A 25,166-nucleotide genomic window follows, 5' to 3' on the forward strand; every position below is an offset into this window, starting at 1 on the left:
GGTGGCTAAAGCATTTTGTCAACATATTGGATTTGATTTTCGAGACACCTTCAGTCCAGTGGTTAAAGTAACAACTATACGAACTGTCATTGCTATTGCTGTCATGAAGGGCTGGTCGTTAAGGCAAGTTAAAGTAAATAATGCTTTTCTCAATGGGGACCTAACAGAACAGATATATATGGACCAGCCACCTGGGTTTGAAGTGACAGGTGACGATGGCCCAAAACTTGTTTGCCGATTGACCAAAGCCTTGTATGGACTGAGGCAAGCTCTTCATGCTTGGTTTCAAACTCTAAAATAGTAACTAATGGGTCAACTTGGTTTTCGTGCGTCAAAAGCTGATCTCTCAATAGTCATTCGAGACTCCTCAGGACAGTTCTTGTTACTCATGGCTTATGTGGATGACATAGTTGTCATAGGCAGCTCAAGTGCCGATATAGACAAATTGATACTTTAGCTTCATAACAAGTTTTCTCTTAAAGACATGGGTCAACTTAACTTTTTCTTGGGCATTGAAGTGCAACACACACCTCAGAGGCTATTGCTTAATCAAAAGAAATATGTCTCGGAGATACTTCACAAAACAGGAATGACAGAAGCAGCACCCACGCCTACACCTATGGTGAGCACTGCCAAACTAGTTGCTTCAGATGGTAGTCCACCATTTGCTAATGGTCATCTGTATCGGAGTGTAGTTGGCATGCTTCAGTATATGTGTATTACGCATCTTGATTTAGCATTTTGTGTTATCAAACTTAGTCAGTACATGAATTCACCAAGTGATACTCATTGGAAAGTAATTAAATGTATGTTGAGATACCTTGTAGGGACTATAGATTGTGGTTTGTTCCTCTCAAAAGGTCAGTTTGAGTTAGTCTGTTACTCTGATGTTGATTGGGTTGCCTCTGTTGAAGATCGACGTTCTACTACAGGATATGTTGTTTATCTAGGACCTAACCCGATTGCATGGTGCTCCAAGAAGCAAGCAGTAGTATCCAGGTCCTCATCTAAAGTAGAATACCACAACTTAGCTAATTGTGTATCTGAGTTCCTATGGGTTAAGCAGTTGTTAGATGAAATTGGTATGTCAGTCAGTCAGATACCAATGGTGTGGTGTGACAACACATATACAGTCACAATGGCTGCAAATCCCACTCATCATGCTCAAATGAAACATGTAGAGATCGACCATCACTTTGTTTGTGAAAAAGTTCTTGATGGTGCACTGCAAGTCAATTTTGTTCCATACACAAAACAAGTTGCTGATGTCCTCACAAAGCCCATTCCACCAAAACAGTTTGCTACGTTTAGGCAAGCATTGCAAGTTCTTTCCAGTGATGATGGTCTTCAAGTTTAAGCATTCAAAAAAACCGGGAGAATGTTAGAGTAACTAATAAGATAGTTAATTAGTTAGTTAGTTAACTATTAGTTAGTTGTTGGTTAATATTAGTTAAGTCTGTTGATGTTAGTTAAGTCTGTTAACTTGGCTTCTGTTAGTAGCATGCCTTGCTATGTATAAATGCATGAGCAGCTTTTGTATTAATTGAGTTCTTATGAATGCTTTTTACTCACTATAGTTTAACAAAGATATTGCTGGTTCTTTGCCCCAGCGCCTGTGCTTGTCTGTGGGTAATTAGTTGTTAAGGCTTTTACCTCTTTCTTTTATATAAATATATATATATAAGCTTGCCTGGATTAACCTTAGCTAGTAAAAAACTTCAATCACCAAATTGCACAAATTTCTAACTTCAATTCAAATGCAGCAACCAGAATCCTTCTCCAATCCACAATATCAACAAATTTCAATTTAAACCAAAAAATAACCCATGAAAAAATAATTCAACCCATAAACATTGACCACAAAGGGAAATTTGATAAACTTACCACCATTCCCCTATCAGCAAATCTTACCCACACTCAACAATTAGAAATCAGAGCTCACCAAAATGTCTTTTCTTTTCAATATGAACCAACCCTACAATCACTTATTGCTCATGGTCATCAGCCTATAAACCCAGGAGCATTATTAACTTCTAAATCCAAAACACTTATATCAGCATCCAACCCTACAATGATGGTCTTATTGACTCAATTAAACAAGTTTCCTTTATCACCAAAAAAAAGTAAAAGTTAAACAAGTATCCTTTGTTAATGTATATCGAGAAACTAAGCTTGGTGTTAAAAGAAGCAAGATGTTTACTGCTTGGTTTTAGGCATTGTTTTTGTGATTGCTGATCATTAGTATTACAATGAAGAGATGAACAATTAATCCATTTCCACATAATAAATACATTTCCACTTGATTATTATCAGAATGAAGAACAATATAATAACAGCAGCGCCATTTATGGTCCTCACTGAACTACTACCTGGCCACATACGAAACAAACAACTTCACACTTCGTTATCATTACTGCATATATACATCACACAATATCTCTTAGACCACTCTAATGATTAGGTTCACTTTTAAGAGACGAAAATGTCTCTGCAGAGCTTGACCCTCGATAACAAAAGCAAATAAGACTCTTTACAAGAGATGAAGGGGATCGATTGACAGAATAAGTATTTGTTGGAACAAAGAGACAATAACAGGCTGTTTTGTATCTTGCTTGAATAGCAAGCCTCAAGCCTTGTTGAAGAAACAAACTCAGAAGCAAAAACAGAAAATGAAACTATGTTTAATAATGTAAAAGAGAGAAGAAGAATGAATGAAAAATGAGTGATATTTTCATTAACTCGAAACAAGGCATTAAGCCATTACATATTTCATCAACAAGTAAAACAAACAAGTAATCACCTAATCAACTACCTAACTCCACTAATTTGCATTGAAACTTACAAGATTAGCTTGTACAACTTGCATTGTTGACTTTTAGGTCAATCAATATCAAAACATTTACCTACTTAGTTCAACATGAACTAGATTACAAAACAATTAAAATGGAACCAAAACAGCAAGTGGATTGGCGACTTCAAACTTGATTCTTTGCACACAATGGCACCACGCTTGTCGCTATTTCTTCGAGCATGACCATCTTTGCATGTCGTGCATGGCCACCTTTGCATGGGAACTAAACTTAACACTCCTCCTTAGTTTCCATGCTAGTAACACCTAATTCCCTTTTGAATTTAACAAATTTAGACACATTGAGTGCCTTTGTGAAGATATCGACAATTTGCACTTCGAATCGCAATGAATCATTTCGATTTCATGAGCTTGTTCCATCTCCTTATAACATGCAACTTAATATTGAAGTGCTTGGTTCTACCATGAAAATGGGATTTTTGCAATTGCAACAGCAGATTTGTTGTCACAATAAATCTCTGTTGCCTCTTTTGGTTATGGTTTAAATCACCAAGATTTTTCTAAGCCATATGGCTTGATTCACGCAGATCAAAGAAGAACATATTCAACCTTCCATTGTTGATTGTGCCACGACTTTGTTTCTTAGAGCTCCAAGCAAAACATGCCCGAGCCAAGACTAAATGCATATCCGGATGTGCTCCTCATGTCATCACTCGATCCGGCCAGATCACTATCAACATAGCCTATCGACTTCATGTTTTCAAACCCTTTTGATCAATACACCATGATCAATGGTGCCTTTGATGTATCTTAGCACTCTTTTAGTCGCTTGAAAGTGTCGATCATTGCAAGCAATTCATGTATCTCGATAGCACACTAACAAAGAAACATGATATCGGGTCTTGTTGCGATCAAATACAACAGACTACCAATGAGACTCTTGTACATAGTCTCGCAAATTGGTTCACCACTCCCTTGCCTCGAAAGCTTCACTCCAATGACCATTGGTGTGCTTGTTGGCTTGCGTTCTTCATAGAGAACTTATCCGGGATCTTCATAGTAAAAGAACTCGACTAAGAAAGATTCCTTTTTCATTTGCTTCACTTCCATTCCAAGGAAGTAGTTCATTCGCCTAAATCGACATTTCAAACATTTCCATCATTTTTCTTTTGAAATCTTGAGCATTCTTCTATCTCCTCCAGTTACGATAAATCATCAACATAGAGTGACGGGATAAGTCGAGTTTCACTTGGTTCTTCTTCACATACGGTGTTGGTTCACTGGGACTTCTCTCAAATTCCAAACCGAGCAAGTAAGAGTCAATTCGAGCATACCGGGCTCGAGGAGCTGTTCGAGCCATATAAAGCCTTTTTCATCAGACACCATGTGTTCTTTGCCGTGATCACAAATCCTTGAGGTCGCTTTCGATGTAGATCTCTTCTTCCAGAAACCATTAAGAAATGCGACTTAACATCAAGGCGATGAATGGTCCATCGATGTTGAGCGACCAAGGCAACTATCATTCTAATCGTGTCAAGCACAGCTCTTGGTGCAAATGTCTCCGTGTAGTCCGCACCATACCTTTGGCTAAATCCTTTGACAACAAGCACGGCTTTTAGCTTGTTCAGACCGCCATCCGCATTCTGTTTTACTCGATAGACCCATTTTACTCCAATGGTCTTCTTTCCAAAGGGTTTATCAACTAGCTCCCATGTCCGGTTCTTCTCAATCATGTTGATTTCATTGACCATAGCTAGTTTCCACCTTCATCCGCCTCGGCCTCTTCAAAGCGCTAGGTTCGCTATTGCAACTCGTGCCCTTTCATAAATATCATCTAGGGCCTTGTGCCTCTCACAGCACATCATCAACATCCATTTCAGTCCTAGTTGCTCAAGTTCAAACTTGATTAGGCACTAGGTCTTCAAAGCGCTTCGCTCATTTTTCTCCCAATTCCAAAGAGTTTTTCATCAAAGATGACATCTCGCTCACTGGACTTTGTTTGTCAAGGGATCCAGAACCCTGTAGCCCTTCTTGACTGAGCTGTAGCCTACTAGAACACCTGGTTGAGCCCTTTTAGAGAGCTTGTCTCTCTTTGCTGCTGGTATTTGTGCATAACAAAGGCAACCAAACACCTTCAGATGTGCCAAAGAAGGCTTGAAACTGAACCAAGCCTCGAAAGGTGTCTCGGATGCAAGAGCTTTGGTAGGAAGCCTGTTCTGAAGGTAAACTGCATTGTTTACTGCCTCAGCCCACATAGTTTTGGGCAGTTTCTTTTCAAACAGGAGACATCTGGCCATATCCATCAGGCTTCTATTCTTTCTTTCAGCTACCCCATTCTGCTGAGGTGTGTAGACATTTGTAAGTCGATGTTTGATACCAAGATCATTGCAAATGGCTTGAAACCGAGTGAAGTGTACTCGATGCCATTATGCATCTTATCGATTTCAAATTTGCAACCTGCTTTCTTTCTCTACAAGCTTTTAAACTTCACAAACACTTGAGCTACCTCGGACTTGTGTTTTAAGAAGAAAATCCAGCAAAACCTTGTAAGATCATCAATGAAGAGGATGAAATACTGTTTTTCTTTGAGTGATTCGATCCTCATCAGCCACATACATCGAGTGCACCATTGCAGTCTTTCAAGAGCTCTCCAAGTCAATTTGTAGGAAATGGCGGTCTTGCTGTTTCCCCATCCGCAAACTTCACATACATCATCATGCTCCATCGAGTGGTGAAGTTCTCGCCAAACCCTCTTTGGCCATTCGAGCCATTGATCTGAAGTTGGCATGTCCAAGCCTTTGATGCCAAAGCTTGGAGTCATCAACAGAGGTGTATCTTTGAGTTTGAGTCATTTGCCCAGTGAACCTCAAAGCATTTATCGGTCATTGTGATCGTCATAAGGCTTGATCCACTTGGATCGATAATGTGGCATTGTTTGTCCTTGAACACAAGAATAACCTTTCTCGAGCAGTTGACCTATTTGAGAAGGTTTACATCAATCTCGCACCAACAAAGACATTTGGAATGATCTTGTTGCTGTGGGAGTACATATCAAGACTTCTCCTCTTCCTTGATCCTTATAATGACCATTTCCAACCTTGACCTTGGTTTTATAACTTCATCCAAGGTTTTAAACAAGGAGGCATCTGGTGACATGTGGTTAGTGCAACCACCGTCCAAAGAACCCTTTTGAGCATTTCTTACGAGCACTAAGCAGAAACAAGAAAGACTGTTCTTCTTGGTCACTCTTGTCCTCGGCTACTCGAGCTTCAACCTTTGATGCTGAAATTGATTACGCCTTGGCTTACTCCTGCTTTTTACGCACCCTTTCAACATGGCCCTTCTTCTTGCAGATTGGCATCGCATCCGCCTAAACCAAAGATCATCTTCTGGATGACTGGCCTCTTGCAATGTCTGCAGGGCTGGTTATTACTCCTTGCGATGTCGTCTTAGGCTGTTTTTCCAAGGCCTTTTGCCTCTTGGAGCTTTGAAGCTCGAGGCTTCTCGGCCTTGGCATTGAATGCACCTTCTCGGTGATCTTGACTCTGCTAGCTCTCCTTTGTTCTGAGCATAGAAAGTGTTGATTAGCTCGGTCAAAGAGATGGTAGCAAGGTCTCTTGAGTCCTCTAAGGAGGATATCTTGGCCTCATATCTCTCGGGCAAAGTGGAGAGGACCTTTTCCACAATTCTTGCCTCATCAAAGTGCTCACCAAGGAGCCTTATATTGTTAACCATCGCTATGATTACATGCGCATCTTGCTTCACTGCTTTCTTCTTCCTTCATCTTTAGATTCTCAAATCCCTTCTCAAATTTAATAGCTGCTTTGTTGCCTTGTTCTCTCGGTGCCTTGAAACTCCTCCTTAGCTTATCCCAGGCTGTTTTGGAGTCTCACAGCCATAATTCAGTGAAGATGACATCGATACGATTCGGATGCAGGACATGGCTTTATGCCTTTTGGTCCTCTCATCAAGATGTTTGCTTTATCTCGAGCTCTTGTGGGATTAGCCTCGGTGGTCTGGCTCAAGATCTGTGTTAACAACTTCCCAGATCAAAGGCTGCAGGTAAGTCTTCATCTTGACCACCATATGTGGAAGCCATCTCCATTGAAGACCGGTGGAAATGCTGGTGAAAAACTTGAGGAAGACATTCACTTTCTTAGTTTAATACAACAGTCCACTAAGAATGAAGCTCTAGATACCAATTGTTGGAACAAAGAGACAATAACAGGCTGTTTTGTATCTTGCTTGAATAGCAAGCCTCAAGCCTTGTTGAAGAAACAAACTCAGAAGCAAAAACAGAAAATGAAACTAGCAAGCGAATAACAGAAAAGAGAGAAGAAGAATGAATGAAAAATGAGCTGATATTTTTCATTAACTCGAAACAAGGCATTAAGCCATTACATATTTCAGTCAACAAGTAAAACAAACAAGTAATCACCTAATCAACTACCTAACTCCACTAATTTGCATTGAAACTTACAAGATTAGCTTGTACAACTTGCATTCTTGACTTTTCACCAATCAATATCAAAACATTTACCTACTTAGTTCAACATGAACTAGATTACAAAACAATTAAATGGAACCAAAGCGACAAGTGGATTGGCGACTTCAAACTTGATTCTTTGCACACAATGGCACCACCGCTTTGCTATTTCTTCGAGCATGACCATCTTTGCATGTCGTGCATGGCCACCTTTGCATGGGAACTAAACTTAACAGTATTCGATGACGAACACTAATCGACATTGGAAATCTTCAATATGGTTTTGGAATTTAGGATAGCTGGAACAAGAATAACAGCAAAGATGCAAAGGAAAACGATTTGTACGATGAGGAAGACCTATTTTTTGGGTACAAACCTGTATAGAATATAATAGGATGTCATGTATAATACCACGAGAGCTAGTCCCATTGCCAAGCAGTAATTAGCAATGCTGAGACGGTGATAGGATAAGGTTTCAGCAGTCGGAAGATAGAACATATATTGACATGCGAGTGTCCTTATGGAAACAACAACTAAAAGTATGTAACAGGTCCCAAACAAGGAAAGTGTTATGAGAATAAACAAGCAGATTGAACGACTCAGTAGGAGATAGGCTGTTAAAACAGTTGCTGTCCAAAAGGTTAAAGTGTTGTATAACCAAAACATAGTGGATACGTCTAGTAAATTTTTGAAATTTTCTTTTTCACCGGTTGCAGGACTTGGTTCAGGTGCAGTGCTGGTTGAATATTCTAAAGATGTGTGATACTTGAGTTAGTAATTTTGACATGCTATCAAGCTGCTTTGGAGGGTTCAAAGTGGCAGTGTATGTGGCTGTTATAATTAGCCCTGTGGTTACTAAAAATGTGTTACGCTTCTCATATGGGATTCCCTTCTTCCCACGACTTGCTATTGTTGCAAAATTTTGAAAAACTGACACCTTTTCTTTTAAAAATTCGATGTGGAATGAAGAGATGGAGGTATTGGGAAGCGAGGAAGAGGAACCACTCAAACCTCCTGCTTTGCTTAGTATATCAACAATCCTATCCGCTCGTTTTTCATTCTATGGGTATTGTGATTGGATATCTAGTGCTGTCAATCCCTCCAAATTTTTGGCATTGATTTGGTCTCGCCGCATGTGTTCCAGCAGTACTTTTACCACCTGTTAATTAGAATATTCATATAAGTAACCTTTGAGTATATATATATATACATAAATAACTTAACTAGCAAAATTAGTGTGAAAAATATAATGTCGGTAATGACAGAAAAATAGAAATAGAAAAATAAAGAACACACAGATTTTACATGGAAACCCTTTCGGGAAAAATCACGGGCAAAGGAGAAGAAAATTCACTATATCGAATTCAAATCAATTACAAGAGGAGTAGACTATGCCTATTTATAGGCTTGTAAACCTTATTCTAATAGGAGTGAAACTCCTTATTCTAATCAATATCAAATACATGGAGTTTAATAAGATTTTAAAAAAACCTTATTCTAAAATAAAATAAAAGAAGTATAATTCTATAGGGATTTTACTTTTATTTTATTTTACCACTGTATTTTATTTAAATAAGGATTCGAGTCACTTAATTCTAACAATCTCCACCTTGACATGAATTCTTAATAAACAAGTTCTTCATCGCGAACTCTCAACGAACAAGTTCTCCACCTCTTCCATAAAACCCCTTAAGGGTTTATCTTCAACAATCAACACCAACCAAGTCTAAGAAATGCTCAAACTTGGTTATAGGAAGTGACTTAGTCATCATATCTGCAGGATTTTAATGAGTACTAATTTTCTCACAACAATATCACCACAAGCAATAATATCACGAACAAAATGATACCTAACATCAATGTGTTTTGTTCTCTCATGAAACATTTGATCATTTGTAAGGAATATGGCACTCTGACTGTCACAAAATACTGTATTGATTTGAAGGTCTTCATTGAGTTCACTAAAGAGTCCCTTCAACCAAATAGCTTCTTTACAAGCCTCAGTAATTGCCATTTACTCAGCTTCAGTGGTAGACAAAGCGACTGTAGTTTGTAAAGTGGTTTTCCTACTGATTGCACAACCTCCGATTGTAAAGACATAACGGGTGAGAGATCTTTTTCTATCAAGGTCTCCATCAAAATCAGCATCAACATACCCAATAACTCCATCTCTAGTTCTTCCAAACTGTAAGCAAACATCGGTAGTACCTTGTAAGTATCTTAAAACCCACTGAACTACTTTCAAATGTTCTTTATCGGGATTCGTCATGTATTTGCTAATTGCACTAACTGCATATGATAAATCTGGACGTGAACAAATCATGGCATACATGAGAGATCCCACTGCACTAGAGTATGAAACATGTGACATGTACTCAATCTCATCATCTGATTGTGGAGACAAAATCGATGAAAGTCTGAAATGGGCTACTAAAGGAGTACTAACAGGCTTAGCATTTTGCATATTGAATCTGGAAAGAACTTTCTCAATGTACCCTTTCTAACTTAGGTACAATTTACTTGCTTTTCTATCCTTGAGAATCTCTATACCAAGTATCTTCTTTGCTGGTCCCAAGTCTTTCATCTCAAATTCTTCACTTAGTTGGGCTTTGACGTTTCTTATCTCTCATTTATCTTTCACTGCTATCAACATGTCATCAACAGAAAAGGAGTAGATACACAAAAGAACTATCACTGTTTTTCTTAAAATAAACACAACTGTCAAAGCTACTTCTTTTAAAATCATGAGAAGTCATAAAGGAATCAAACCTCTTATACCACTGTCTTGGTGACTGTTTCAAACCGTAAATGGACTTTTTCAGCAAGCAAACATAGTTCTTTTTTTCTGAGACTGTAAAACCCTCTGGTTGTTGCATGTAAATATCCTCCTCAAGTTCTCCATGCAAAAATGCAGTTTTTACATCTAACTGCTCAAACTCCAAATCATGCATGGCCACAATACCAAGCAAAGCTCGAATCGAACTATGCTTCACAACTGGAGAGAACACATCTATGAAGTCCACTCCTGGAATTTGACTGTAACCCTTTGTAACAAGCCTTGCTTTATATCTGGGTTCTTCAACTCTTGGAGTCCCCTCTTTCTTCTTAAACACCCATTTACAACGAACAACCTTTTTACCTTTAGGAAGTTTCACAAGATCCCATATTTGATTTTTGTGTAGTGATTCCATCTCCTCTTGCATAGCAAACATCCACTTTTTTTAGTCTTCACAACTAACCGCCTCAGAATAATTAGATGGCTCTTGGTTTGCATCTATATCTTCAGCCAAATTTAAAGCATAAGCAACTAGATCAGTCTCGGTATACTTCTTTGGAGGCTTAATTTCTCTTCTAGTTCTGTTTTTGGCGATAGAGTATTGTGGTGAAGAAGCAACCCTATTTTGAATTTTTGAACTGGCTTTAGTAGTTGACTCTGTTGTAGATTCTAGATTAATCTGATGCTCCACCTGCTTTTGATTTTCTTTATTGGAAGAGTCTTTAAGAGATAAGTTAGGTAGCATAGCAGTTTCATCAAAAACAACATCTCTGCTAATCACAACTTTTCTATTTTCAGGACACCATAACTTATACCCTTTTACACCAGCTTTATAATCAAGAAAAACACATTTAATAGATCTCGATTCCAATTTTCCATTATCAACATGAGCATACGCAGGACAACCAAAGATTTTTAAATCAGAATAGTCAGCAGGATTACCAGACCATACCTCTTGTGGAGTCTTTTTCTCAATGGCAATGGATGGAGATCGGTTGATCAAAAAACATGTAGTAGAGGCTGCTTCTGCCCAAAATGACTTTGATAAGTTGGCATTTGACAACATACATCGAACCTTCTCCATGATCATTTTGTTCATTCATTCTGCACCGCCGTTTTGCTGTGGAGTATGACGAACTGTCAAGTGTCTCACGATCCCTTCTGACTTGCACAGCTGATTAAACTCATCAGAACAGAACTCTAAGCCATTGTCTGTGCGGAGGTATTTTATTTGCTTTCCCGTCTATTTTTCAATCGTGGTTTTCCAAGACTTAAATGCGGAAAACATATCGCTTTTCTGCTTCAGGAAGAACGCCCACACTTTTCTAGAAAAATCATCAATAAGAGTTAGCATATAATTAGCTCCACCTCTCGAAGGCACTCTGGATGGCCCCCACAGATCAGAATGAATATACTCTAACGTTTCCTTCATGTTATGGATTCCTCTAGTGAATCGAACTCTCTTTTGCTTCCCAAAAATGCAGTGCTCATAGAACTTCAATTTGAAAATTCCTTGCCCATCAAGACGTCCTCTTTTGCTCAATTCTACCGTGCCATTCTCACTCATATGCCCTAGGCGCATATGCCAAAGTTTAGTAATATCTTCATCTGACAAGGAAGAGGATGACACAGCTACATCACTAGTAACAGTAGAGCCCTGCAAAACATATAACTTGGCAGTCTTTCTCTGCCCTTTCATCACAATGAGGGAACCTTTGGAAATCTTCAAAACCCCACTTTCAGCTGTGTATTTGTACCCTTTTGAATCAAGAGTACTCAATGAAATTAAATTTCTCTTTAATTCTAGAACATGTTGTACTTCACTGAGTGTTCTAACAACTCCATCAAACATCTTAACTCTAATTGTTCCAACACCTACAATTCTACATGAAGCATTATTTCCCATCAACATAATACCTTCAAACACTGTTTAGTAAGTTGCAACCCGAATCAAGGATCCACTCTTCGCTCGCTTTAGAATTGTTGACAGAAGCGACTAGAAGTTTACCATCGCTCTAATCTTCTACAACATCAGCTTTACCAGAATTTTCTAGTTGTTTTCCATTTTGATTGGCAGCCTCCCTTTTGATCTTATTCTGTAGCTTATAGCACTCAGATTTAATATGCCCTTTCTTCTTGCAAAAGTTACAAGTTTTACCTCTGTTTGAAGACTTCGATCTACCCTTAGATTTACTGCGAGGATTCCATTCCTGTGTCCTTCCACGATCATCATTAGCATTCCGATCTTGTCTCCCACGAACAATAAGATCCTCTCCTTGAGAGTCGGTTTTAACCACAAGATGCTTCATCTTATCATACGAGGTTAAAGAATCATAAACCTCATCAACTGTGAGAGACTCGCAGCTATATAAAATCGTATCTCTAAAGGTTGAATAAGACGGGGGCAACGAACAAAGTAGAATCAACCCTAGATCTTCCTTATCATACTGAACCTCCATGGCTTCCAAGTTTGAGAGAATTTCTTTGAACACTGTTAAGTGTTCGTGCACAGATGCACCTTCCTCCAAACGATGAGCATAAAGACGCTGCTTCTTATGTAGCTTGCTAGTTAGATTTTCAACATACATATCTGTTCCAACCTCTTCCATAATCCAGCGGCAGTCTTTTCCTTCATCACATCCTGCAAAATTTCGTTAGACAAATGCAGATGTAACTGTGTTAAGGCCTTTCAATCCTTACGCTTCTTCTCTTCCTCCGTTAATGTTGAAGACATCTTATCTACCCCTAGTAGGGCTTCCTCTAAGTCCATCTGTGCAAGAACTACTTGCATCTGTATCTGCCACAACGAGAACCTGGTGTTGCGATCCAACAGTGAAATTTCGTACTTCAAAGACGTCATTACCGTGATTGAGATGAACAACCCGGAAGCTCTAATACCAATTTGAAAAAAAAATATCGGTAATGACAGAAAAATAGAAATAGAAAAATAAAGAACACACAGATTTTACGTGGAAACCCTTTCGGGGAAAAACCACGGGCAGAGGAGAAGAAAATTCACTATGTCGAATTCAAATCAATTACAAGAGGAGTAGACTATGCCTATTTATAGGATTGTAAACCTTATTCTAATAGGAGTGAAACTCCTTATTCTAATCAATATCAAATACATGGAGTTTAATAAGATTTAAAAAAAAACCTTATTCTAAAATAAAATAAAAGAAGTATAATTCTATAAGGATTTTACTTTTATTTTATTTTACCACTGTATTTTATTTAAATAAGGATTCGAGTCACTTAATTCTAACAATTAGCATACCCGAGGTCTGTTTCCGCTAGCAGCAATAAGTAAAACAGTGTTGCCATCAATGTCTGCCCAACTCAGTAGTTCTTTCTCCCAACGGTTGGCAGCTTCATGGCGGCTCCTTATAAGCCACCCCACCAAGACTTGGAAAGCTTCAAACCTGTCATTTTTTATGGCAAGATGGAAAACCGTCTCATCTTGAATAGTCACATCTTCAATAGTGTCGGGGAAACCTCAAGGAACTTGATCAGAAAATCAACATTTCCATTTTGAACCACACGATGCAAAGGAGTCAAGACCTCCCTCCCTTTGACACAAACAAGGCCTTTATCAAACCTGAGGAGTCGAAGCACCGCTTGAGTTTTGTGATTTTGCAGAGCCAAGTGCATGGGGCTAAACCCAGCTTGGTTTAGCTTTCTTGCAAACGTTGGCTTTAAGTTCATCATCTCCATCATAAACTCTATATTCCCTGCAGAGACTGCTACGTGCAATGGGGTATCAAGAAAAGGAACATGATCAATATGCTCTAAAACACATTGATCATTCTGAATCAACTCATATAAGACGTTAATATGTCCTTCTTGTGCAGCATTTCTCATCGTCTCATCCATGACAAAGAGTGTGTGTTGGAAGGAGGGGATGGAATACAAACACTATACTACATTAAATACAAAACTAATTAATTTAACATAATATTTAAGATTATTTATTAATATATTAAATATTATCAAGTGTCGATTCACTCAGTATAAACACTATTAGTACATTAAACCCTAAACCCAATTAGTATAACATGATTTCTATAATTTTACCAAACAAGAAATTAATATATCCTTTACTTTTAACTATACAAATAAGAAATTTCAATCTTCCCTATTTTCTTTCCTTTAATTATATTTATCCACATATAGGCTTAATGTAGATTTTGTTTTATTTTATTTATTTTTACCATTATCCTTTATATTTTATCTTTAAAATTTTAATTATATTTCAAAATTAATTTTAAATAATATATCAAATATATTTTAAAATTTAATTTTTCAAAGCTTATCTTTTTTTAAGTTTTCTTTCAAGTGTTGCACTCACACTCGTAATCCTCACATGGTGGAATTGCCTACAATAATGAAGGAAAGAGCAAAGCACTAAGGACTACCCAATAATTGGGAGGCAATGGCATACCCTACATATACCATTTACTGTCAGTGGTAATGGATCACTTGCCTACTTTACACGTATTTTGTTTTCTTTCACTTTTTCTTGTCCTGCATTATTTGGATTTGTGAGTAAAACTGATGCTACTTATTGATCATACTCACTATGAAGTATCATCTCCCGAGAGCACACAAACTCTTCACAAGTATCACAAGTATCGCGTAAGGAGAAATGTCGAATTTTAGATTACATAATAATTTCATCTTACCCATCATAAAATTCAAAGTTTAGAGATTAAGAAAAATAAAAAATAAAATTATAATAACTTCTTTATCAGATGTGTGCAGGAGTTATGTAAAAAAAAAAGTATTTATTACACAGCAAATAAAAGAATTTGAAAATTAAAAAATTTTGGTGCTATATTTTCACTTTCCACATGATCATCTGGTGTGTGCAGAACAATAAATCTAATCTTTACTGCTAGTCTTTCTTCTTTTTACTCTGAATACTCTTCTCTTGTTGCTTTTATTGAAATAATGTAATAAAACATTGTACCAATGGATTGTTGAACTCTTCTACCATCTAATTTTTCTTAGTATAAATATTAAAATTATAACCATTTTAGTTGTTTAATATGATCAAGTTATATAACTTGTGAATACTTTTTTAAGGATTTATCTTTAAAGAAAGTAAAATAATAAATTTTAGTTCAAGATTGTTGGATTAATCAAATAAAAATTGATTCGATAATAAAATATTTTTGTCCAATTTTAATTGAATTGGTGTCATAAATCAAATGAACACCAATTCAGTTGGAAAATTACGAAAATATCTATCCGTGATTAAAATAAGTAATATTATTCTAAGGTCATTTAGCCTTTTTATGTAAAAAAATTCAGTAAAAATATGAATATAATGGGATTTGAAGTAAGACTCATCTACTCGATTAACTCAAAATTTTTACTCTATTCAATCGAACATTCACTTCTAAATATTACATTTCCTTTAATTGTGTAGCTAATTAAGTGCTCCTTATTTCCTTTAAAAACATTTTTTTTCTTTTTGATAGAAATTGATATTTAAAATGCAAAAATAAAATAAAATAAAATACTGTTTGAACATGTATAAATTAATATTGTACGCATAAAATTTATATTGAATAAAATTTAATACCAAGAAAAGTAAAAATAAAATGTTAAAATAATATATTGGTGAATCAAATTTAATAATGAATTTGTAGTTGATAGTTATATACAAAATGGATGATATAATACGTCTGAAGTCTTCCCTTGGTTGACCATAAAAGGTTATAGACCTTTTGAAATCTTCCTATTGTTGACCATAAAAGGAGAGGTCATCCTCTTCTGTGTTTTGTTTCCTTTATTTGTGTGGCTAATTATGTGCTCTTTATATCCTTTCAAAACAAAGTTTTTTCTTTTTGGTAGAAACTACAATAAAGATTATTGTAATTTAAAATCCAATTAAAGTTACTATTTGTTACGTGTAACATTTATTTCGAATAATTTTATTATCGAGAAAAAGTAAAACAAATATATGATGTAAAATTGTTAATTTAAATATTAGCTCGATCGATATTAGTATTTTGTCAATGTAGGGAGTGTAGGTTTAAATATATTCAAGTGTGATTTATCCTTATATTTAAACATTTGAGAAGGGTTGGGGTGAAGTTAGAATTTCTTTTGGGGAGACAAACTAAATTGTATACTTTTATGAGAGCTAAAATATAATTTTACCATTTTAATAACTTATATCTTTATAATTTTTAAAAGACCAAATAAAAATTTTATCATTCTGAGGATAAAGTACAATTTTACTATTTACTAACTTAAAATTATATTAACTTACTAAAATTTAAATTTCACATTTTTAAGGGAATCCTGCTAGGCCCTCCCTCCTGCCACCCTTGGGGAGGTATAAAGTGAAGCAATAAAGATCCAAAATATATAAATACTTATCACACTTGACCTATTGCTTTTCTTCAAGCAAAACAAACGCTAATGCACATGAAAATGCAAATTCACATCCAAACTAGTGATGCATTCTATATACAACCTAGTGAATAAATAAATAAATAATATTTAACCACAGAGTTGTCTCTATGTAAGTGCCTTTATTTAGCCTCTTTGATTAGATATTCTTAAATGTTATTTCACCACTGAATAATTCGAATAACGACTTGACTTAGTAAAATCGAACATTAGACACAAATTAAAACCCAAGGCAACTTTGGACATTTGATCCCCTTTCAATTCTTTAACCGACCATTCATTTCCCCTCTTACATGAATCCAAATTTCATTTCATCCGGGAAAAGCCATCTTATTCTCAACAATGTCTTTGCCATTTGATACAAAAGCCTTCCGTTAGATAGGAACAGATTTGATAAATACTAATAATTCTCAGATGGAGTATTAGAACGGAAAAATCCATTAGATAATGAACTATTGGTTCTAAGCCATCTCTGGCTATGAATCAATAATTCGAAGTGTTTTTCTTGCGTATTCTTGATAAACCAGAGTTTATATATAGATGTAGGAGGACTTGTTTGGGAAGTAAGAAGTCTCTTTGACATCTCTTCATCTGCAAAGAATTCTCGGTATGAAAACACAGAGACAAAGGGCTGATCTTTGAATAGGAAAAAGAGTGGATCAACAGGATCCCAAATGAATTGGCTTATTTGAAAAAAGCCTTGTTCTTTGGAAGATCTGTTTGGGAAGTAAGAAGCCCATTTGATATCTCTTCTCTTGTAACTTCATCTTCTATTTTTTGTCCAACTTTACCAAAAGTCTCAAGAATTTTTTCCTCAACCTTTTTCACTTTGGCAAAACTTTCTAAGGAACGAGGTTTTATTGTGAACGACTTTGGTTCTAATCAAAATAAATTCTCAGTTTCATTTAAGGGTTTGATCATTGATGCAAAAATGAATTTCAATATTCTTTAATAAATTGGTTATAGTTACCGATGATCGCCTAGTAACTCAATCTCTTCTTACCTTTTCGATAATCAAGACAATCGTCATTAATTACTTCTCTTATTGACAATCAATCTTAAAACGATCGCTTAGAAATTTAATTTATCTATAGCTTAAGAATGAAAGAGATTCAATTCTAATCAACAAAAGCACAATCACGGTTTATTTAAGTTAGATTGCATGCCCATGTTACACAAATAATCATGCAGTCGTCACAAATATTAGAAATCAATTGATCAACTAAATATCTAATTTACAAAGCAATCATTCTAAACTATCAAATACCTATCAATTATTTAACAAATCTGAACAATTATAATTAAATTAGAAAATATGCAAATATTAAACAACAAAAGAGTAATTATGATGTTTGGATTGTTTTGTTAGATGGTGGTCATCTTCCTATGTTGATTGTTGGCGTTTAGTTTCTTTTTATTGGATGTATCTGATTTGTCAATTTTGTCTTCTTATTTTTAATATAATAATTTTATTGTTGAGAAAAAATTTATAATTTTAATACAAATTATCAAATTAACTATTAACTTTTAAAATTAATGGTTAGTTTTATTTTTAAAAAGTATTTTAGCATTTTATTTATTTTTAATTTAAAATCAAATAATTAATTAAATATATTTAAATTGTATTAAATAAAATCAAATTAATTTTATGAGTCATAATATAATTTTTAATAGTTTATTTTCCTATGTGGAACAATTATTGAGAGTAAATAATCTGATTACATTATTAAAAATAATAGAATAAATTAAAATTCAAACATCTTAAAAGTTAAAATAAAATTTAATTTAAAAATAAATATTAATATTACAAATATATTTAAATTTTCTATCTTAATCTTCTACTTCAATCCATTATTCTCATCATCATCTTTCATCTTGATTTTCTTCAACCTATCATCATCTAGACTAGTCATTTTTGACCGGACAAGTCTAATCAGCTTCGATCAATATTGGACTTCTAATGTAGTTAATTGCTTTGGAGTTGCAAATTACTTAACAATAATAACAAATTGAAGATTTGTATAAAATTGTAGTGATAATACTACTTAGAAAAATAGTATAAAATAAAATTAAAATTAATAAGAACATACAATTATAAAGTGCATTTTTTATTAAACAATGATAGGGAAAGTAAATAAGGGTGACTTTAAAACAAATTTAGTACAATATGTATTGCAAACTAAATAAATATGTGGTGATGATGAATGAATCAATATTATAATTTTATCTTACTATTGATTAAAATGATCTTTCGTCACTTTTCAATGCCATTGTCTTTGATTATGACTTGAAATTTTCTCTTCAAAAGTTATTATTACTTTAACAATTCATTATTTTTGAGACACTTCAAACTTAACAATGCTAATAATCTCTAATTGTTTAATGTTATTTATAATGATAAACCTTAATTTTAGTTTGTATATCACTATAACACTAATTAAATGATAATTTATTTAAAATACTATATATTATTAATAATTAATATACTCAATTATGTAGTTTAAATCAATAAAAAACTCTATTATACAATATATATATATGATTTTATCTATTACTTTTATAGAAAATTTTATCTATTATTCTTAATTGTATAGTTAAAACAAATAAAACTCTATTATTTAAAAATATTTATTTACTTAATGTTATTTTAGTAATTAAATAAATATCTAAAGGTTTTTAATCCATTCAAAAAATTTCAAATTTGTGCTTTTATATATATTATAAATTTTAAATTTCACAAGATGTATATATTTTTAAAATGAAATATGTAATAATTGTTTAATATGACTTACTAAATTAAAAAAAAATTGTCAATACAACAAAGACAAATCGATAACACATGTTACAAATAGGTTAAGAATAAAAATACATATACATATAACCAAGAAGAGCATTCTGGTCTTACAATGTGCACAATACCACGCTTGAAGCAAAGTCAACATAGTTGTTAACTTGATCCTCTTCAGATTTAGAGTTGCTAGAATTGTTTTCATCACTCCATGTAATCCACAACACCTTCTTTTTCTTCTTGAGAGTGTTAGCACACTTAACTTGATTTAGCACACTCAACTTGATTTTGACCATAGCCAAAGGCTTTCATGACATTGGATGTCTTTTTTCTTTTCTTTCTCATTCTGCTCTTTGACAACAGTAGTACTTTTGCTCTTGATCTTAGGAGTATTATTTGGGGTTTCAAATTTCTTAAACTTTCTAGCTTGCTTCTTAAAGGATTTATTGAAATTCTGAGTAAGAAGAGCAATCTCTTCTTAAAGTTCTTCAAAGGTATTGAAAATTGACACTTCATTGGCATCTTGGAGTGCAATGCTTCTCTCTCCCTTTGATTTAACTCTCTTGATTTCATCTAGATTTAGCTCGAAAGTTTGTAGAGACCCTATTAACTCATCAATCTTCAAGCTCCCCCGATTTTTAGCTTATTCAATAGTAGTCACCTTAATTGAAAACCTTTCAAGTAGTGATCTCAAGGCCTTCCTTAAGAGAAGAAAATGTCTCTGCAGAGTTTGACCCTTGTTAACAAAAGCAAATAAGACTCCTTACAAGACATGAAGGGGACCAATTTTTGGAATAAGTATTCGATGGCGAACACTATTTGTCATTGGAAATCGTCAATATGGTTTCAAAATTTAAGATAGCTAGAATAAGAATAACAGCAAAGATGACTATTTGTACAAGGTCGAAGAAAATTTTTTTGGGTACAATCCTGTATAGCATATAATAGGATCATCTGTATAATACTACAAGAGCTAGTACCGTTGACAAGCAGTAATTAGCAACGCTGAGATGATGATAGGATAAGGATCCAATAGTCAAAAGATAGAATATATACTGAAGTGCGAGTGTCCATATGAAAGCAGCAACTAAAAGCATGTAACAAGTCCCAAACAAGGAAAGTGTTATATGAACAAACAAGAAGATTGAACGGCTCAGTAGGAGACAGGCTGTTACAACAATTTCTGCCCAAAAGGTTAAAGTGTTGTATAACCAAAACATAGTGGATACGTCTACTAAATTTATCAAATCTTGTTCATCGGTTGTAGGACTTGGGTCGGGTGCAGTGCTATTTGAATCTAAAGATGTGTGATACTTGAGTTGGTAATTCAAGAATTTTGACATGCTATCAGGATTCTTTGTGTTAGCAGTTGAATAATTAGTTGTGAAGCTAGACTGTTAAAGAAGTTAGTTGTTAAAAAGCTGTTAAAGAAGTTACTTTGTTGAACAGCTTGGCAGTTTTAATATCCTGTTTATAAATATAGAGTCATGTGTAATTGGAAAGAGAAGATAAAAAAATAATTTTTTTTTATTTTTGTTAGTCTGTATTATAATCAAACATGGTATCAGAAGTCAGGTTACTTTGATGATCTGCCATGGCATTTACCAGCTCCACTGCAACCTCCACAGCTTCCCAACGATGGTCTCCTCACCTTTTCCTAATGGTATGTTTGACAGCCTGTTCTTTTCAACCAAAAATATTAATATTCTTCTTGATGATTCTAATTACTTGTTATGGAAACAACAAGTGCTTCTTGCTATCAAGACTCACAAGCTGCAGCAGTTTCTTGATGGTCGCACGATTCCTCCTCTCTCACATGTTCTTGATGATGATGGAGTTCTTCATGACAATCTAGATTTTGGACAATATGAACAGTAAGATAGTGCTCTTGCTTCTTGGCTTTTATCGTCTATTAGTCAGAGTGTTTTACCTCATCTCATAGGTATGGATTCAAGCTCTCAGATCTAGAATACTCTTGCCACCATATATGGCAGCAAAACTACGTCTAGGTTAATGTTCTATAGACGTGCTCTTCATTCTTAGCGAAAGGGAGAGTTATCGATGAAAGTTTTTTTGATGAAAATAAAGAACTATTGTGATAACCTTGCTAGTTGTGGTGAAGTTATTAGTGAACCTGAACATGTCACTACTATTCTAAATGGCTTTTCTCCTGAGTTTGAGGCTATTGTCACAGTCATCACAGCAAGTCAAATCTCCTATGGTGTTCAGGCAATTACAACTATGCTTCTTGACGCTGAAGCCAAATTACAAACTACGCTGGTTGATGTGTCTAGCTCCCCTAATATAGTTACTACTCAGTCAATTAACTCTGTTGCTAGTATTCAACCACCACTATATCGTCCTGCCTATGCTTCCGGATGTGGTCGTGGATGTGGACGCTCATCTAGCTCATGTATTCAATGTCAACTATATGGGAAAATTGGTCATCTTGTAGGTCATTGTTATCATCGATTTGACACTACATCAAGAGTACAGCTTATCGACCTCCTCCATAAGCTAACATGTGCATGTTTGGTAATAGAGTATCCATGCCTTGGATGCCTCCGTATAGCTCTCCTCTACCAGTTTTTTCTCCAGTGTTGAACTCTCAAGGCAATTGGGGTTCTTCATTTCCACCATCGTAACATTGGTCACACTTATCTCCTACATCCACACAACAAATACCTGTACTATTATCTAACTCACAAGCTTATGTTGCCACTCCAAACACTATAGGAGACAATGCCTGGTATCCTGATTCTTGGGCTACTCATCATCTTACTCATTTTGCTACTTCAATGAGTGACAGCACTCCTTATAATGGTTCAGGTATGGTATATATGGGTAATGGTGCTACTCTACCTATTATTTGCACTAGTCAGTCATCTTTACTCACTTGTTCTTGTCCACTTTATCTACGATCTCTTTTATTTGTGCCTAACATCACTAAAAACTTCATGTCTATGTCGAAATTTGCAAGGAACAATCAGGTTATGTTTGAGTTCTTTCCTAACAAGTGTCAAGTGCGTGATTTAAGAACGAGAGAGGTGTTGCTACAAGGATCAATTCATGATGGTCTTTACAAGCTAAATCTATCACATGCCTCCAAGCCTTTATTGCTAAACTGGCTCAGTTTTTTACTATTAATAAAGTTGTTCCTTTGGATGTATGGCACTATAGATTAGGCCATCCCTGTCTAGCTACACTAAAGACAGCTTTGAATAGTTGTAATGTGCAATTTTCTGTTAATAAAACTGTTTCGTGTATGTCTTGTCACCTGGGAAAAGAGCATAAACAACTTTTTTCTCCTGCTGTTTCTGACTATACCTCTCCAAATGGTGGCTGCTGATGTTTAGGGGCCTGCTCCAATTTACTTAAATGGGTTTGCTTACTATGTAGCATTCACAAATGCTTATACTCGTTATACATGGTTGTACTTCTTAAAGAAAAAGTCTAATGTGGCCACAGTGTTCTATCAATTCCTTCAGCAAGCTGAGAGGTGTTTTGGTAACAAACTCAAGGCTCTTTAAACTGATGGAAGATGAGAATTTTAGGCCTTAAGGTGGTTTTTGGCTTAAAAAGGAATTGTTCACAGGCTCATCTGTCCTTATACGTTTGAACAGAATGGTTTGGTTGAGAGGAAGCACAGACAGATTGTTGAAATTGACCTCTCTATGCTTACCTATGCTTCACTGCCTCTTTGTTACTGGCATGATACATTCAGCAGTACAGTGTTTTTGATAAATAGGTTACCTTCTCAACACCTAGGTAATATCACTCCCTATGAAAAATTGTTTTAGTTGAAACCAAATTATTTGTTTCTTCGAGTGTTTGGATGTCTCTACTTTCTTAATATCAGACCATACAATACCAATAAGTTACAATTCAAATCCACACCTTATACCTTTCTTGGATATTCCTCTAACCATAAAGGCTATAAGTGTCGCGATGCTTTAGGAAAAATTTATATATCCCGACATGTCACATGTCATGAATATGAGTTCCCATTTTGAACAAGTCTAAGTCATTCCAAATCATCCAGTAGTAACCCACATTATTCTACAACTAGCTCCAAGTTGATCATTGTTCCACATCCACCACCAATAAATTTGACTACCATACAACCCCAACAACCAGGATCACAACAACTTTTCTTGAGTGACTCACCATCACCTGTGTCTGACCCTATTGAACCTACTGTCCCATCTGAGTCAAGTCAACCTAGTTCCATTATCCCATCTGAGTTTAGACTGGCCTCACCAAATATAGTCAATACCCATCCTATGGTCACCCGTAGCAAAGTAGGTACCTTCAAACCTAAAATATACCATGCCAAGGTACCTAATTTATCTGAAACTATACCTATTGATGTTCATGAGGTAATGATGTACCCTCATTGGCGAGATGCTATCCAAAATGAGCTAAGAGCTCTCACAAAAAATAATACTTGGACACTTTGTACTTTTCCTTCTTCTAGGAGATCCATTGGCTGCAAGTGGCTCTTCAAGGTTAAAAAGAAGCCTGATGGGACTGTCGAAAGGTACAAAGCAAGACTCGTTGCTAAAGGGTTTTTGCAACATGCTGGATCAGATTTCAATGATACTTTTAGTCCCGTAGTTCGTACTACTATTGTGAGGGTGGTTCTCTGTAACACCCCTAACCCGTGTCCGTCACCGAAACAGGGTTATGAAGCATTACAGAACATAACACGGTTCAATACATACATTTATCAATAATTATCACATTGTAATTAATATCATAAAATAATCTCTAACATACTTAAAATGAGCATACAGTTATTAAACACTCTAAAACTACAGCTAAATAAACATAATTAATTTCACACCTCACAAGGCATTCGGTAATAAATCTGCAACATTTAAACATCTATGACCATGACACATATAATACCATTTCAAACATCAAATTCTGATACCATTTATCTCATTCAAATAAGCAACCAAAACTAATTCAATATATGCTTCATTCCTAACATAATCATGCAATCATTTTAAATACATTTTAACTAAACAGAACATACCAAATTCACATGTTAATCTCACCAAATTAGCAACTACCAATACTAAACACAAATGCCAAATCAAATCATACCAAAACCTCAACTATATGTTATACTAACTATACTAATTTCATTCTTCGCATAATCAATCATATAAACACTAAGACATTTCTAATAATTTGGCCAAATGCATAGGTTAATAATAATCCACACCAAATAATCAAATTCACATGGCATAGAATAGTCATCACATAGCAAATATGAACACATACTAATATTAACATCTAACCGAATAATTAACCATATGACTATACCAAGTTTGCCGAATCTCAAGATATATTATAAACATCACCTACCATTTGTCAATTCACATAATAAGCTCATTTGCATAGCCAAAGTAACTTCCAACAACTACATCATTTACAAACCAACTTACATGGCTAAAACCACAACCCAAAAACCTACCACATGATCACTAGCCTATACATGCCATATACTAAATTTACAAGCTTCAAAAGTACCAAAATGATGATCGATAGTGTGACGATGGTTCTTGACGATCCCCGAGCTCAAGCTAGCTTCGATTATCTAAAAAAATAGGGAAAAAATGCACACAAAGTAAGCTTTCAAAAGCTTAGTAAGTCATAAACAAATAAATAGTCATAAAAACATATATAATCTATTTTAGTTAAGCCGAATATAACTAGTCTCAAACACATATATAAACACTATTCTCATGTAATTCACTTTGTCTCATTAAACAACATCACTTACCTTTTTCTTTCAAAGTTCATACCAGTTTCACACATACCTGAATCGTTTATCTTTTATACCCATTTTGTATCGTATCGACTTTACCCGTTG

At 35.1% G+C, this 25,166-nt stretch overlaps 1 pseudogene; it reads right to left on the reverse strand.

Annotated features, from left to right (window-relative positions):
- Positions 1-7,547: 7,547 nt before the first annotated feature.
- Positions 7,548-13,944, reverse strand: LOC105777796 (ankyrin repeat-containing protein BDA1-like; annotated as a pseudogene).
- Between the last annotated feature and the right edge of the window lie 11,222 nt (positions 13,945-25,166).

The sequence above is a fragment of the Gossypium raimondii genome, chromosome 10, assembly GCF_025698545.1.
Source record: "Gossypium raimondii isolate GPD5lz chromosome 10, ASM2569854v1, whole genome shotgun sequence".
Lineage (NCBI taxonomy): Eukaryota > Viridiplantae > Streptophyta > Magnoliopsida > Malvales > Malvaceae > Gossypium > Gossypium raimondii.